Source organism: Cervus canadensis, chromosome 11 (assembly GCF_019320065.1).
Source record: "Cervus canadensis isolate Bull #8, Minnesota chromosome 11, ASM1932006v1, whole genome shotgun sequence".
Taxonomy (NCBI): Eukaryota; Metazoa; Chordata; class Mammalia; order Artiodactyla; family Cervidae; genus Cervus; species Cervus canadensis.
The window spans coordinates 43,822,697-43,831,939 of record NC_057396.1 but is presented as its reverse complement, the minus strand read 5'-3'; the positions used below and the strand labels follow the sequence as shown (position 1 = coordinate 43,831,939).

General features: G+C 37.3%; 1 pseudogene; it reads left to right on the top strand.

The window, feature by feature from the left end:
* Nucleotides 1–773: 773 nt before the first annotated feature.
* LOC122449269 lies at nt 774–8,035 on the top strand (annotated as a pseudogene).
* The last annotated feature ends 1,208 nt before the right edge of the window (nt 8,036–9,243 follow it).

Here is a 9,243-nt window from a genome sequence, read left to right as displayed (position 1 = left end):
TCTGAAGGAGGATCTCAAATACATGAAGTTCATCTCTATTCTTTGTATTTCAGATGCATGATGTTTGTAAGTCACTATTTCTAGTTGCACATCTGATAGAAGGTTTTCTCCTTCCATATACACAAACATGTTGTCATATATTATATCATGATGATAGAAATAATTGCAAAGGTAAAGCAAATGATGGCAGTGGTTACACTGTAAACAACTTAGTTAGAGCAGGTCTTTGTGAAAAGGTTTATTGAAAGGGTTTATTGAAGTATGAGAGAGAGTCGTATCAAAATCGTGGCTACCATTCCATGTGAGAAGACTAGGTATGCATGCTCAAAGGCATAAGTGGTTTCAACCTATTCATACTGAGGATAATTTGGGGGCATAGGAATGAAAAAGCAGGATAGACAGTGAGTCATACAAGTATCTTGGTAGAAAACGTCTCAGATCATCCTTCTGTTTAGTAAAATTAAATAATTTTACACAAAATCATTACACACATAAAGATGGAATTTGTTATGTGATATGAGTGAATAAAGTGCTTAAAATTATCATGAAATATTCTTTTCACCAGGTCATCAAGCTCTTTCCCTTGTTTTTTTCACATTTTCTTTTGTGTCCTTCAGTAACTTGGTTTTGGACTGTACTTGATTTATATCCAGTTAGTATCATGTATGTCTACCTTTCTTACTCTCCCCCTTTAACTTTCCCAATCATGCAGGGGTCTGTGAGCAAGAGAACCCACAGAAGCCAGGAGAGGTCAGAGCAGGCAAGCAGCTGTCATGGCTTCAGTAATCCTGGTGAACTTACAGGAGGAAGTGACCTGCCCCATTTGCCTGGAGCTTCTGACAGAACCTTTGAGCCCTGACTGTGGCCAAAGCTTCTACCAAGCCTGCATCACTACAAATGACTAGGAGTCAAATATTGGCCAAGAGGGAGAGAGTAACTGCCCTGTGTGCAGATTCAGTTATGAGCCTGGGAAACTGTGGCCGAAAAGGCATGAGACCAGCATAGTGAAGAGGTTCAGGGAGGTCAAGGGGAGCCTGGAGGAGCAAAACAGAAATCTCTGCACCATGGACAGAAACTCCCACTCTTCTGTGAGGAAGATGGGAAGCTCATTTGCTATCTTTGCACGTGACCCAGGGGCACTGTGGTCACCGCATGTTCCTCATGGAGGAGGTTGCCCAACAGTACCAGGTAAGAGACCAGAGTTGAGGAAAGAAAGGCCAGAAAATGATACTTGAGGGGAAATCTCTACTTGGCATTGGACTTTAACTACCTGGTCACCATGAACCTACGGCCTGTGATTCTTTTTTTCCCATGTTGTTGTTATTCAGTCACTAAGCCATGTCCCACTGTTTGCAACCCCAAGGACTGCAAGTATGCCAGGCTCCTCTGCGCTCCACCGTCTCTGAGTTTGACTGTTTATGGAATTCTCATGGCAAGAGTCCTGGAGTGATTTGCCATTCTCTCCTCCAGTGGACCATATTTTGTCAGAACTCTTCGCTATGACCTGTCCATCTTGGGTGGCCCTGCACTGCATGGCTCATAGATTCATTGAGTTATGCAGCCCTCTCACCATAACAAGGCTATGATCCCTGAAGGGGATATGCTTCACCATGAATTACTCTCTCCTTCCTTTTCTCTCATTCTAATATCTGAAAAACATTTCTGTGCACTCACCCACTTACAAAGTAATAGCCCTACATACAGACTGTTAGTCAGAAGTAGACATTCATGCATCTTGTGTTAATAGGTAGAGATCTGTGCCCAGGAGAAGTTCTCATTACCCCTATTGAACAGGACGGTAACTAGAACACTGAGATTGTTCTAGTTTGAGGTATACTTTTTTCCTACTGTAGAATCAGGTTTCTTCTAGAACAAAGAGAACCAATCTTCTTTCTGGTGAGAGAAGATGGTGATTTCTGTCTCTTGAGTTGTAACGAACACATTCTTCACCTCAGTATTTTTTTCAAAATCAGATTCTAATTGCTGTTCTCAGTTTATGTAAAGCTTATTTATTTATTTATTTTTGGGAAATCAGCCTGATTTCGCCATTTATCCTCTACAGTCTTGCTGAGAAGGCCCTTCTTGACTCTGATGTGATTCTTTTCTCACAGAAAATGCTCCAGTCATATCTGGAGAGATTGAAGAGGGAGAAGCAGGAAGCTGAGAAGATGGGATCTGACTTCAGAAAAGAGATATCTACCTGGAAGGTAGGAGGAGACACTTCCTAAGGAAGTTAGATAGATATCTTGGCAGGACCTTGGGTTGATCACAAGGAGCTGCCTTCTTCTTTGTTCCTTGACAGTTAAGTTATTTGACTAGGCCTTTTCTTCATCCTTTACTGATAAGAATGGTGGCTGAAAAGGGAACATATCACAAATGGCCACAGATATTTGGAGGGAGATATTCTTATAGAGGGACTCTGGTAAGGATGACAAACAAATTTCATATTCCATTCTTGTCATGTGTTTTAACTTTTGACTCTCAGAAGACATTTATGGCTCATGGCTTTGTCCTTGGTGTTCAACTTTAGGGCAGAGGGCGGTGGGAGGGGGTCAGCAGTAATACAGGGAGGCATGAGCATCCTGGACAGAAGTGTGAAGCCTGCCCACACCCAGGGATCCCAATTGGCTCTGAGTTGTCCTCAACAACTTGGGTCAGATTTGGGCCCATATTTTTGAAGTCAAATAGAAAAAATGGGCAAAGTCAGTTTCACCATGAATTGCTCTCCTCCTCTTTGTCTCTCATTCCTGAAGAATCGAGTATAACATGAGAAAAATGTCCAGGCAGAGTTAAAAAAACAGAGTGATCCAGGACAGTGAGGAGCTGAAGGAACTGCAAAAGTTGAGAAATGAAGAGGAAGTTGGTCTACAGAACATGGCAAATTCTGAGAATGAGCTGGTCCAGTAGAGTCAATTGGCGAGAGATCTCATCTCAGATCTGGAGCATCATTTGCAGGAATCAGGAATGGAGATGCTGCAGGTAAGACTTGGAAAGACGTCTGAGGATCCAAGGTATGAAAAAAAATGAAGACTAAGTTTCCATCTCTTCTGGGTTGCTATACTCTTTGTAGTGTTGTCAGTAAGGTTGTTTTGGGCCACCAGTACTCCTTCTCTGCATCTATTTCACAGGTTTTAAGAATAAGAGAATGCATGAATTGAATGCAAGAATAATAAGGGAAATTTTCATTTTTTTAATGTGCCAATTTCCCTGTAAATATTTGATTGTGGAGAGGAGATTCACTGTGTTTGGCGATTTTCTAGAAGCCCCTGTTATCTGTGATCTAGTGTTAAGTATTTATCGGGTGCTTCATCATGATGCAGCTTAGTCATAGACAAACAAAAACACCTCAGATTCCAAGAGGCTTTTTTTCTCCACTCAATATGTTGAGATTTTCTCCCTGTTTCTCTATTTCCAAAGAAAGTTTTTGAAGGATTGCTATTTATTCTCTAGATATTCAATGGAATTAACTATTGAAGTATCTCACTCTGGATGTTTTTTTATTGAAAGGGTTTAAAATATCTTGCTTGTGTTAGGATCATTTAGATTTTTTTTTTAAAGTCCTTGAGTCAGTTATTGTATGTCTTGTAGAAAGTTGTCTATTTTAAGTTGTCTGATTTGTAAGCATACAGTTGTTATATCAATCCTCTATTATCCCTTTAGTTTCTACAATAATCACAATAATGTCTTTTATTCCTGATTTTGGTGATTTGCTTTTTCATTGTTTTTGGTCACTTTAGCTATGTTTTGTTAATTTATTGATCTTTTAAAAAAGCATTGTTTTAGTTATTTTGTTTACTTTTAAGCTTTCTTTTTTTGTTGTTTATTTTTAAACTTTCTTATTCATTTATTTCTGCTGTTACATTTGTTTTTTTCTTTGTGTGTGTTGGGGTGTTGGTGTGTGTTGGGTGGGTGTGCTGGTTTAATTTACTCTTCCTTTCTGTTTATTGAATTGGAAATTTATCACTGATTTGTGACCATCTCTTCTGATACAGGGTTTAATGATATAAGTATATTTAATTAACATTTCACACATTTTTATTGTTTAGTTTTAATTTTCATTCAGCTCAACATGCACTCAAATTTCCTTCACAGTTTTCTTTTTCTTTAAATTTTGTTTGTTTGTTAAACCTTGGGCATTTTAAAATGTGTTGTTAATGAGAGAATACTTGGTGATTTCTCAGTTTAACCTCTGTTGTGGATTTCAAATTTAATTCTGACATAATTAGAGAACAACTTGTGCATGGGTGCTTGCTCATTCAGGTCTAACCCTTTGAGACCCTAAAGACTGTAGCCCACCAGGCTCCTCTGTCCATGGGATTTTCCAGGCAAGAACACGAGTGGGTGGCCATTTCCTTCAGGGGATCTTCCCGACCCAGAGATTGAACCTAAGTCTGCTGCATCTCCTGCATTGCAGATGAATTCTTTACCACTGAGCCACTGAGGAAGCCCGTTAGAGAACATATATTTTTATTATTTCAAGCTTATAAATTTATTGCCACTTGTTTATGGGCTAAAGTACTGTATATCCAGAAAAAAAATTTATTATGAATTTGAAAATGCTGTATGTTTCTCATTCATTGAGTAAAATTATCTTTATATGTCAATTGGGTGAACTCGGTTGATAGTATTGTACATGTCTTCAATATATTTGATGGTTCATATAAGCTGTTATCTTACTGACAGTGAGTTATTGAAATATGCAACTATTATTATTGAATTGTGTATTTCTCCTTTTATTTTTGCTTCAAGTATTTTGAAGCTCTGCTGTTCCATGCATCTATATTTATAACTGTTGTATATTTTTGATGTAGTGAACATTTTATAATTATAAAATTTCCCTCCATCTTCCCATAATATTAAAGTATTTTATCTAATATTAATAAAAATCTTTGACTTATTTTTTGTATTTCTGCTTGCATGAAGTGCAAGCATGGTATTTATTTTTCTATCTTTTTTAACTTTCCCCTTTTTGTGCCTTGACTATGTCTCTTGTAAATAGCAAGAACTGAATTTTGCTTTTTATCCAGTTCAACAAATCTCTGATTTCAATTGAGGCATTACTACATGACATTTATGCAATTGTTGATGTGACTGTGTTTAAATTTACTGTTTTGCTTTTTACTTCCTATGTGGCTATTGTAGTTTTCATTCTTTTTCTCCTTAACTAGCTTATTTTGTATTAAACGAATATAAACTAGTATAACCTTTTGTTTCCCTGTGTTCAAGGTGGTATTTTTTTATTTTATTTTTTCCCTACTGGTTGGTCTAGTGATTAAAATGTGTTTCCTGTCTTATTTAGATATACTTCAGGCTAATATTAACTTAGTTTCAAAAAAAATAGAAACTTTCTTCAGCATCCCTTCATTTTCTTTCCACAACAATGTAGTGATGCTTTTAATATGAATCTGATTCTGTGTAAGCAAATGCATGCAGGAACCTGAACATTTTGCTACATCTGGGAAGAGAAGCTCTCTTCATCTGGAGTTTATATCAGGATGTTTGTGTTTCTTGTATAAACTGAGAAAAAGAATCAATATAGGTCAAATAAGTAGAATTGGAGAAAGACACAGACCAGATTCTGAGGACAGTGTTTGAGTTTCAAAATTAAACTTTGATTAAAGTGGTGACTGCTTCCCCTGCTCCAATCCTGTATTCCTTCCCTACTTATTCTAGTCTAATTTGATTTTTGTCACATACACAAAAGAGCCCTAATGTAGAGAGGTTTTTTTTTTTTTTTTTCTTTTGAATTCAAATGTTGTCCTCGATTTTGGTGACATGGGGAAAGTAAATCTGTGGTAAAGGAGACTAAGTATAGTGGTACATACCAGTTAAAATAAATAAAACATTAAATGTAGTAATTAAGAAGATTACATGTCTAAAAAATGTTAAGCATCTGGGCTAAACAGACTCAATAGAGACTGAACTGCAAGTAAATGCCCCAGGTTTTAGAAAGTGAGTGTATATTGGTAACTTTATGGAAATGATTACAAGAAAGGAAACAACTGGTTGGTGAATAACAAGTTACATATTAGATATTCTAAGTTATTCTTTCCTGTGGCTTATTTACTACTAAATATATTAATATTTATTTAAGAGACAAAGGTGAGTAGAAATAAGAGAGTTGGAAATCAACTGCACCTGTGTATGCTGACTTTAAAGGAGTGGAAGAGAGTACTAATTGTATACAAAATGAGAAGAGAGACACCTGAAAAGCACCTACATGGATATATTTGTTTGCCTGTACCCTCAATGAAAGCCATATGAATAGCTTGAGGAATATTAGAATTATATTACGTATTCATCTTTGATTCTCGAAAGCCTGGTTTAATGCTCCGCACAAAATTTGTATATCACTTCAATTTTGTTTAATAAATTATATAATCATGAATTATTCAAATCATCTCTTGGGTCACCAGAATTATAGGCTTCTTGTTTTTCCCATAAATATGTCTCATTTCCATATACTAGAAGCCTCGTGCTTCCACAGAGGTTGGAGATTTTATCTTTCTAGAAATCTGACAACATCACATTCTGGAATGATTGCCCTCACTCTTGTCTTTACTTTCTGGCTCTTACATTGAGACCATCTTTATTTCCACAATCAAGGGCTGATGGGGATGTAAATAAGCTTTTTAAGTGGGGGCACCTATCACTTTTTGACTCATGTTTTCTTTTTTCTCAGTAGGATGTGAATGGCATCATGAAAAGCTACTTATGGGAAGACAGAGATGGTCCTTTTATACTGGTAAAATAATTTAAAGCTAATAGAGTTACCTCATGGACAATTAAGATAAAACAATGCTCAAGGCAGAAAAACAAGAGTATATATTTAGCTTAGATTTCTGTTCACAAATCATGGCTAGATTGTTCTGTAAACTTTGAAAGGACCACATTCTATGGTAGAAAATTTTGGTCATAGGAAGTTGAAGAGTTTGGGTCAGGACCAGTATTAGGAATAAGATATTACAGTATCAAAACCCTGTGGCTTCATAAATTTAACTCACACTGTGTGTTACTATGTAACTCAGGTTCCCATATTTAATATGTGCTTGGCTTATCATGTGAAGGTTGAGTCTTTACCTGTGAAGCACCTAGAATTAGAGACAACTCCTCTATATTTAACTTTCTGCTCTGGGAATAAAAGAGATACAGTTTTCCTTTATCTTTCTGTTTAGATTCCCCAAAACAGACTTGAATCTTAAGAAATATTCTAAATATTGCTGCAAAGAGTTGATTCAACTTGGTCACATAATTTAGGCGCCAGAATGGAACAGTGCCATCCATGTGTCTGAATTTGCACACCGATGTGTCAGCATCAGACTCTTTACAAACACATGAGATTCAGACCACTATTCATTTAGTGTTCATAATGTCTTCTCCAGTTGTTTGTAATTATTCCCAGAGATCATGAAATATCATGCTGTTCTGAGAACCTCCCTTTAAGGGAGCAGCCTTTGAAGATTTGGGGACTCTAGACTGTGTTCTCATACCAGATATGTGACAAACACCCAGGAGCCTGATCCAGCTACGTCACATTCTGACATCTTCCTGGGAACACATATCTATGCAGTGATTCCACAAATTAAATTTCCTAGGTACCAAAGTTTTGTTATATTTATCATTCCATTTAATATCATATGATCTCAAGGAGGAAGAGAGGGGGAGATTAATGATTTCATTTCGAAAAGAAAACTGTCTTTCTGACAGGTAAAGGTTATCTCAAATCACCCAAAGGTAACTGGGACATGAGCACATTTCTTTTCTTTTCTTTTTTTTTTTTTTGAGCACATTTCTTCTGGCTCCAAGGTCAGGCATCCACTCTTCCCTTTCCAAGGTTTCCAAGAAGACAGTTCAAGTGCATAAATGGAGTAAAAGTATTGCAAGTCAGTGGTTTTAGAGGGACAAAAACCCAACAGTGTGGGGATCAATTTTTGTTTTCTCTAGGAGTGAAACCTTGACTCTGAAGTAGCCAGAAACTTTCCCAAAGGAACAGAGAAGAGTATTTCGAGCTCCTGATTTGACAGACATACTATGAGTGTTTAATGGTGAAGCATGCTGCCCCAGAGGGTGTCTGTGGGGTTCGTGTGATGGAGAAAAACATAGGAGAAGACTCTATTTCTAAGTGTGGGTTGGGAGAGGGAAGCCAGACACTATCTGCTGATGATATGATCATTTTTATGGGGAGTGACCAGGAACTTTATTCATCCTCTCTTTCACCACTTCACTACTTCACCATAATCTGGAAGAAATAGATTATAGTGCTGATTCCTTTGCTTATATTTAATATTGTGGTTTTTTTTTTTTAAATCATTTCAGAGCTGACAGATGTGTAATGCTACTGGAGTAGGGAGACATCACAGTATTATCAAGCCACCTTGTTCTCAGCATCTTTCAGAATTTTTCATTTTCTAGTTGGTCTCATGTTTTGAGACCCATGTTTTCCCTCCCAACACAACAAATATTGTCTTTCCACTGAAGTTATTCTATAGATCCTGTTCAAAATGTCTCAAATAAAACTACGTCATGGCGCTAACCCAAAAGTGAAAGTGAAAGTTGCTCAGTCCTGTTGGACTCCTTGTGAGCCCATGGACTATACAGTCTATGGAATTCTCTAGGCCAAAATACTGGAGTGGGTAGTCTTTCCCTTCTCCAGGATTTTCCCAACCCAGGGATTGAACCCAGGTCTCCCACATTGCAGGTAGATTCTTTACGAGCTGAGCCACAAGGGAAGCCCACCCTAACTCAACCCAGCCCAACCCAACCCAACTCTATAATTTTACCGTAGTTCACGTGACCCTTCATCCTCCCAGAGGTAAATCAAACATTGCCATTTCTGTGGGTCAGAACATAACGTTTCTGCACAATAGGAGAAACACCTATCAATGGGATATAACTGATTGCCAAAGACATAACTGATTGCCCAAAATAATCCCTGGCACTTGTGGTCAATTAATCTATGGCAAAAGAAGCAAGCATGTACAATGGAGAAAAAAACAATCTCTTCAATAAGTGGTGCTGGGAAAAACTGGACAGTTTACATATAAAGCAATGAAATTAGATCACTTTCTCATATACAAAAATAAACTCATAATGGATTAAAGACTAACAATAAGACTTGAAACCATAAAAATATCAGAAAAAAACATAGGCAGAACACTCTGACATAAATTGTAGCAATATTTTGGGGGGATCTGTTCTAGGGCTTCCCAGGTGGCGCAGTGGGAAAGAACCTTCTTGCAATAC